Source organism: Leuresthes tenuis, unplaced genomic scaffold, assembly GCF_036924035.1.
Source record: "Leuresthes tenuis unplaced genomic scaffold, fLeuTen1.0.hap1 SCAF_4, whole genome shotgun sequence".
Taxonomy (NCBI): Eukaryota; Metazoa; Chordata; class Actinopteri; order Atheriniformes; family Atherinopsidae; genus Leuresthes; species Leuresthes tenuis.
This window is the reverse complement of record NW_027325358.1, coordinates 28,043,430-28,052,523: the sequence shown is the minus strand read 5'-3', so window position 1 is coordinate 28,052,523 and position 9,094 is coordinate 28,043,430.

The window sequence follows — 9,094 nt, the reverse complement described above, 5'->3', positions numbered from 1 at the left end:
TGCTGTAAATAGATTGGTGGCCAGTGTCCATTTTTTTCTGCTACTTGAACATTAAAATTTGCACTTCATATGAGATATTAAGTATTTGAACGCAGACAAGATGAGTATCATTACATAACATACTTCCAACCTTTTTTCAATATAATGCCAGGCATGTGTGTGTGTGTGCATTGGATGTGTGTGCATGTACCGTTTGCATGTGCATTTGTTAGAAAATCACTTCTCTCCTCTGGTCCTGATGCCTTTGTCCTCTAAGCATTCATTCTGCTGCTGAGTGGCAAACCTTGTTGAAAAGACTGCTCTGTTGTGAGTTGATAATTGTCTGAATACTCCTCATGTATTGCAGGTAGAATCACCAAGGACAGCATCACCGGGCAGCTGTCTACAGGGTAGGGAGAGGAGGTTTTTATGGTAGATTCACCCACCAGGCTCAGCTTCCTTCATCTCCTGGAAGCCTGAGGTCAGGATGGACCCCTCTTTCATTGCTTCACATCCAGGGTCAAAGTGTTGGCTGATTGTTTATAAATCCATCAGCCATAACATTATGACTATACTGAGGGGGTCCCTCTCAAATTGCGTCGTCTCCCCTCATTCTATGCGACAGCGTCACAGCCGAGCTGTGAGCTGGATGCTCGCATCATTTAGCGCATTGACGCCTCGTCCTGGATCTCCAACCTGGAGGTGGTGAAGAAGAAGTCGGGTGGCCTGTGTCCCTGTGTCGATCTCGGGGAGGTCAAGCATATTTATTCCAAATAAATATCCACTGCCCCTGGTGGAGGAGCTCTCTGCAAAGTCCCACGGCTCAACGGTCTTCTCCAAGCTCGACCTTCGCCAAGGCTACCTGCAGGTTCCTCTACACCCAGACAGCCATAATCTCACTGCCTTTGTGACCCACATGGGGGTTTTTCGTTACACCCGCATGCCCTTCGGCCTCAGCTCCGCCCCCAGCTGCTCCCAGAAGATCATGAACACCATCTTGGCCTGCATCCCAGGTGTGGTTATATATCTGGATGACATTGTAGTGCATGGAGCAACGTCCACCCTGCACGACGTCCAGGGTGCTCGATGTTCTCGCTCGTCACAACCTCACGTTAAATGGAGAGAAGTGCATCTTTGCAGCCCCTGTCATTGAGTTTGTGAGGTTCCTTCTGACCACCAATGGCCTGAGCCCACTCCACTCAAATGTCGACACCATCCTGCGCCTGCCTGAGCCCTCCTGCCCCGTGCAGCTGTCGTCATTCCTACGGATGACCGCTTTTTACCTGCACTTCCTTCCAAACTACTCTGAAATCACGGCACCGCTACACATCCTCCTCAAGCAGGACGCACCCTGGTCTTGGACCCCTGCATGCTCCATCGCAGTCCGTCGGCTTAAATCCCAGCTTACCTCTCCACCTGTGCTCGCCCACTTTGACCTGCGGAGCCCCACATTCGTGACTTGTGATGCCACCAAGACTGCAGCCAGCGCCGTCCTGTCCCAACTTCAGCAAGGGACAGAGCGCCCAGTGGCATTTGCTTCAAGGTCACTTACCTCTGCTGAGCAGAAGTACTCGGTGGGGGAGAAAGAGGCGCTAGCATGTTGTGAACAATGGCACATGTATGGGCAGCACTTCCCTCTGCGGATAGACCACCAGGCCCTCACAGCCTTGCTGGTCACAACCAGATCAGGACACAAGCCGCTGCGTCTTTACCGGTGGTCAGAGAGACTGCAGGCTCACACAGTGTAAACCACACAGTTTACGCCTGGCAGGGAGAACGTTATGGCAGACATGCTCTCCAGAGCTACTCCCAGCTCTGAGCCAGACACCGCCCAAGAACCTTCTGTGCCAGAACTGGTTCTCATGCTGCACACGGTGCTCCAGACAGCTGTTTTCCTCCAAGAGCTCCAAGCAGCATCTGCACAGGACCCTGTGTTCACTCAGCTCTATGCCTTCATTCAAGAGGGCTGGCCCGCCAGAGTTCCAGATAGCACCTTCCAACGTGTCAAGGACGACCTCTCCTGCTGGAACAATGTCTGTGTGGTCCTGATGGGACGGACGTGAACTGCAGCTTCCCCTGGATCGCCTACGCCCTCCAACAGGTGATCCTCCAGTAGCGTTGCGATAGAGTGGCAGAGCAGCAAGTTTAACAGGAAACATTGCGCGAAACGCCCGCATTCATAGTGTCAGACTGGCTCCGGATCCGTCAGCCCCATTGGTCCCACAAGCTGCTCTCATTCTGGTCTGCCCCACAGCAGATCATGGAATAGTTGGGACCAGCCACCTTTTGTTTGACCGACGGTTCATATTGGCATGCCAACCGCCTTAGACAGGTCCCCACCATCCGCCACTGACCAGGCAACGGGGACTTCCCTATTACATAGCCAAAGGTCCCAGCTGCACGTCCACCTGAACCAGAAGCACCAGTTGAGCCTTTTCAGCCTGAGGCTCGTCCTGCTCGGGCCCACCAGAGACCCTCTTATCTCAGCGAATATGTTACGAACTTTTGAAACTCTAGACTAGTACATATGTGGGTAAACTGGCAGTCTACCCAGTTTATCTAGTCAGGTTAGCCACATTCAGGCCTTTAACAATGTTCTGTTCCACTAACCTGTTATAAGCCAACTGGCACTTATATGGGGTCTTTAGAAGGTTGTGGGATAAATGTAGTGTACAGTGATGCCGTAAACAGAGTGGTCACGACAGCATTACGGCTGCCAGAAAGTGTAGCTTATAAAGATGTGTGTGTATGTGTGTAGGTGTGGCGGTAAGACACAAACAATAAAGATGCCATGAGCACACAGTCATTGTCCGCGTGTTACTGGACACAACAGTGGAGCCACCCTTCGACCACCTCCAGGTGAAACTAAACACTGAGAGAGAGATACAAATGAAAAGAAAATGCACAGGAGAAAAACAACCAAAAACCCAGGCACAACAACAGGTGAGTGACAGTTTCAAGGTGAGTGTTGCAAAATGTGCAATTAGCATTCTTGTTTTCAATAAACCTGGTTAGATACTGATTAGTGAGGTAAAATTTATGTAACATTTTATAGTACACTCTTTTACTTTGTTGTTTAGAAAAATTTGACTCCAATGAGAATGAATATAAGATCTAGACACTGTTTCTAGTTGAAACGGAACGCAAATCGCTCTGTTATTGTTCTTATGGCCAGTAGTGAAACATATTTTAGCCACTGGAGTGTCAGTTACATTCAATAAAAGAGGAATCTCAGCGTTCTTCCCACAGTTCTGAAAAGGACGACCACATCAAAGTGGACACGAATAGCATCAAAGACCATAGAATATTCTTTAGGTGAAACAGCAACATTGATCTTTGCATTAAACTCATCGTATCTTAACAGAAGTCTGTCATTCTTAAAGAGCTGACCCACCAGCAGTATGTGGTCATTGAATCAGTTTTGAAGGAACAGAGATTTGTTCTTATAAAGAATGTACTTGTTGTTCCATTATATAAAATCTAAGGGGAAAAATAGTGCTTATAGATCAATGACCAAGACAGTAATGCCTGTTTATGAAATGCAAAGAGTTTTTTCAGGATTTTATCAACACTATGATTACAGAGTAAAAGTTTAGGCCTCCAAATTTTGAACAAATTTTTTTTGTATAGTGAATATGATTCTTCCAAATAAAATCAAACAAAAGGCAATCAATTGTTTTAAGTGTCTGATTATTCAGATTACGATTAAGCGGCATAAGTTAATTGGGATATACCTTCTGCGTTTGAGATCAAGACCAACCCTTTAAATCAATCAATCAATCAACATTTATTTATATAGCATCTTACAACAACCAGAGATTGACCAAAGTGCTTCACAATTCCAAAAGTAGATTTAAAAGTAGATTACATATAACACAAGATGGGGGGTGCAAGGCCATTAACTGCGTTGAAAACAAATAACAAGGTTTTAAACTGGATCCTAAATTTTACAGGTAGCCAGTGGAGGGAGTAAGGTACAGGTGTGATGTGGTCGTGTTTACGAGTGTTAGTTAGGAGCCTGGCAGCAGCATTTTGTACCAGTTGTAGGCGGTGGAGAGATGGTTGGCTAAGTCCAATGTACAGTGATCTAACCTTGAGCTAATAAAGGCATGGATGACTGTTTCCAGGTTACAGCGGCTCAGAAACGGCTTAACTTTTGCAAGAGGCAAAGCTGAAAGAAGCTTGCCTTCACTACTGCATTAATTTGTGGTTCAAATTTAAGACTGGAGTCAAATATCACTTCCAGATTTTTAACAACATTATTACAGTAGGGTACCAGTGGACCAAGACCAGGTGTAGTACTAGGCGGGTTTGATGAGCCAAACAACATACATTCTGTCTTGTTTTCGTTTAGGGAGAGAAAATTTTGTGATAGCCAGAGTTTAATGTCTCAGACATTTGTGGATGGACTCCATGGCATCTGGAGAGTTTGACATGATGGGCAGATAGAGTGGTAGATCATCTGTATACAGATGAAAGGAGATGTTGTGCTTTAGAATATTGAGCCTAATGGCAGGCGATATAATGAGAACAAAACAGGGCCCAAAATGGACTCTTGTGGAACGCCAGAAAACAGAGCAGCTGATGAGGAGGAGAGGTCACCAATCATCACAGAGAATGTTCTTCCTGTGGGGTAGGACCTAAACCACTGCAGCACCGAACCTTGCAGCCCTACATGTTGGGCCAGACGTATAAAATGCTGTGGTTAGGTCCAACAACACAAGCATCACAGGTTTCTTGGCATCGAAGGAAGTGAGAATGTCATTATGCACCTTAAGTAGTGCTGATTCAGTACTGTGGCGAGTTCTGAAACTGGATTTATGCTTTTCAAGAATGTTATTATCATCCACAAATGATTGGAGCTGGAGGTAAACAACTTTTTCTAAAACGTGTGACAGAACTGCAGGATTGAGGTTGGCTTTTTTTAGGCGAGGTCTGACCACAGCATGTTTGAATACTTCTGGAACAGACCCTGAACTGAGGCAACTACAGATAAATATGAGAAGACTTGGACAGTGGGCAGTTGGTGGATCTTATTCCCTGGACCACTTCTCAAGCAGAAGGGACAGAGACACTGGCTCAAACACATTAAACACAGCAGAAGTGATGGCAGAAAGACACACATCACTAGCAATAGCTGCATTACCAATAGTCTGTCTAACAGAGGCTACTTTTTCAACAAAGTAATGCAAAAACTCATTGCAGGTTGCCGCTGACACATTTTTCAGAACATTATTGGATGAGTTTGTAATAGATTGAATAGTATTAAATAACACCTGAGGGTGATTACAGCTGGTGGAAATGACAGTTCACAAATATTGACATTTGGCCTCTTAAACAGTTTTTTGGTAGTCATTAAGACTGTCCCTCAGAATGCCAAGTGAAACATGTAGCCTATCTTTCTTCCACCTGTGTTCGGTTTGTCTGCAGCGACACCGAAGGTGGCATCATTGAGCCACGGGTCAGGCTTAGGTTTAGCAGAGATAGACCGATATGGAGCAATAGTGTCCAAGATTCCTGAGCATGCGGAGTGAAAGGAGGAAATAAATGTCTCTGTACACAGAGAAGGGAAAGTTCATGATGGGTGTTAAAACTACTGGTCATGAAAACAGCAGCAAACTCTTCAGCTGTAGTTGAGGTGATATGTAGTGTAGTGAGGCTGAAATGTGATATTTGGCTGTAGGGGAAGGGGTTATGAATTCAAATATAATGGGGAGGTGATCTGATATACAAATGCCACCTATTTCTGTGATGGATAGTGGGAGTCCATGGGAGATAATAAGGTCAATTATCTCCCTAGTGTGTGCCCATGTTGGTGTGTGGCAACATTTACTGACTGTACCAGGTCGAAAGATGACAAAAGGCTTTGGAACTCAATCCCGAGTTGGTTAGAAGGATAGCAGACATGAACATTAAAATCACCACAGATCAACAGACTGTCATGTTTTGACATTAGATCAGCAAGTAGGTCTGAGAGCTCTATTATAAATTCCTTATTTTGCTTAGATGGACGATAGATTACAACACAGTATTATTTCCTGTAGGACTGCACCAAAAATAGCTGTAATGCTTGAATTGATTGAAGAGTATCTTTAGTTTTATCAGCTATAGGCTCAAAATTTTGTGAACATCTTTCGATTTGATTTTTGGCAATGATTACACTCAAGTGTAATCCAATTTACAGATGGCTGTAGAAGCACAGGTCTTTGATTGGTTAAAGCTCACATTTGTTGATATTAAGACAGAAGCCCTGGAAAAGATTTTAAGTAACTGAAGAGATTTGACTGCTATCTTTTAGAAAGAGTGTGGTATCATCAGCTAACTAGCTCATTATTATTTCTCATCCTGCAACTGAAATTGTCAGTTTTAATAGTTTTCTTTCTCATGTTTTCAGGTTCTTGTCATGTTTCTCCCCTGCCACGTTAGTCTCATTCATGTCACCTGTTTCATTGTCACCAGCTGCACGTCATCACTAATCACTCCCTCCACAGCATTTAATCTCCTGGTTTCCTTTCGTTCATTGCAGAATCCTCACTAACCCTTCATGCCACAGTCACGGTGAAGTTAAGTCTGGTTTGGCCTCATAGTCTTGTTAATTCACAGTTTGGTATTTTTGAGATCCGGCACTGCCGTGCCTTTTGTTCTTGCTCCCCTTTTATTAATAAACCTTGTTACTTTTGAAAAAAACTGCATCTGGGTCCTACCTTCACCACCGTCCTTGACAGAAATGCCTTTTATGTTGTTATTAAGGATATGATCAGCAAGAACCTGTGTGGCTAACAGAAATAAATAGGGTGAATTGGACAGCTCTGTCTGATTCCTTTTTTAAGGTCAAATCTTGATGCGGTTCCATTGTAGAATTTGATTGAACAGTTGACGTAATTGTACAAGATTTTCATGAAAAAAAAAAAAAAAACTTCTCAAAACAACTGAGTATGAAATAGTATTATATAGATTTATAGAATCAAAGGCCTTATAGAAATCAAGGAAAAAAATAAAGATATCATCAGCGATAATATACGAGTTGTCCAGGATCTAAAACTTGACAAATGTTGCTTGAGATCTGTCTTTTCTGCATGAAACCAGATTGTGTTTCTCAAATTATTGAGTCTAGAACAGATCTGAGTCTTTTCACAAATATCAAATCACAAATTTTGTAATCGTTATTAAGGACAAAGATTGGGCATCCATTTTCAATGATTAATAAGTCTTTTTAAGGTTTGGGTAAAAATGATAGTATTCCTTGACTCAGACTGGGAGGAAGTCTACCAAACTTTGTGTCAGTACCGGAGAGGGATTCAGGACGCAGGTGCAGGGTCGTGGTTTCAAGGTGGTTTATTTAAATAACCAAACACAAGACAGAACATGGCACTGCAGGGCGATCTCCCGCAGCGCAAACGAAAAGGGCTATAAACGCCTAAGCGCTCTCCTCCGTATCTACGAGGGAGGAGGAGCCCGGCTATGAAAGTTAACAAACTTAAAATCTCTCCACAACGGGAGGAAAACCAAAAGCTATGAACTCTTAACAAAACAAAGTCACGCTCTCAAAGTGAGGCGGAATAAAACAAAGGCGCACTCTTTCAAAACAGAGGCTCTATGAAACTTTATCTTTAACTTGAAGCTCTCCTTTAACGGAGGCGACTATAACAAGTAAGAACGAAAAATCACTCTGTGAAAATGGAGGAAAAACAAAGCTATGAAACTTACCGTTCAATAAATAACTAAGGCTATGGTACAAGGATAAATTACAACACAAGACCGCACTTCAGGAGAGTCGCTCGCTGCAGGCTCGTGGAAACTGTGGAGGCAAGACAAGGTGGCTGGTAATGACGCTCGAAAAGAGACAACATACTGGCACAAGACAAGGGAAACGCAGACTATTTGAACACACGAGGGACCAAGGGGAACAGGTGAAAACACTTGGAATCAGGGAAGACAATCAGACTCTTGACACGGGAGGAAGGGCAAGTCACCTGAAACGAGAGGACAAGATTAGTGATCTTTCAAAATAAACAGGAAATGACGAGACAAGACGTAAAATGGAAAATAAACCGTGACAGTCTCAGAGGAATAGTACTTCAGTTGTGGTGAATTATTTAGTTTTAAAAAAAAAGGATGCTGCACAGTACCAGGTATTGTGCAAAACATGTCTTGCTACTGTTGCTACCTCGCAAGGCAACACGAATAACTTGTTTCAACATTAAAAAAACACTATAAAGCCTTATATGGTAATTACATGGCTCAAATGGCGATTAGCAGCGTATCACATCATCAATACAACACCCGACAGCATAGGTGCCGATTCCGTGGGTGCTTCGGGGCTGGTTGATTTAGCCAACAAAATGGACAAATTTGTTACAGAAAATACCAAAAATATAAAGTAGCAGTGCAGATGTTAGGCAGAAAAAAGGTCAGACTTTTCAAGCTAGCTGGAAAGATAAATACCCATGGATAGACTACTAAGTATTTTGTTGGGTTTGCACTGTTGGATTGTGGATTTTGTTTTTCCTTTATCTTCATTGAAGCCTTTTGCTTTAGGTTACATTGACATTAACTTCTCGCATGCATCTCGCATGTGTGTTTGTGAAAGAGAGCGTGTGCGTGTCAAAATAGCAACGAGTCGTGAAAGCATGGTGCGCACCCACCAGCAGAAACATCAGCACCGAAAATGTTGGAAAGCGTGACTCCATATGAAATTTCGTCAAAACAGCATGGAGAAATTACTCAAGCAATAACGAGTTTTTGGCAAGGGGCATGCCCATCACCATGGTGACCAAGCCTGGGTTTACAGCCTTAATTAATACACTGGATAAGCAGTACACCGTGCCATCCCGAACATATTTGAGCCAGGTTGCTATACCGGAGCTGTATAAAAAATGCAAGCAAAGAGTGACTTCAGAGCTGAAAACAACTGAGTTTGTCTACTATGACACAAATATAAAAAAAAATAGATATATAATAGATATATAAAAAATATAATCCCTATATTTGTTGAAAAATACAAAAGACAAGTGACTTAAAAAATAATCGCTTATTAAATCGCAATCGCAATATTTAGAAAGAAATCGCAATTACATTTTAAATTCAATTAAATTCAATTCAGTTTTATTTATAT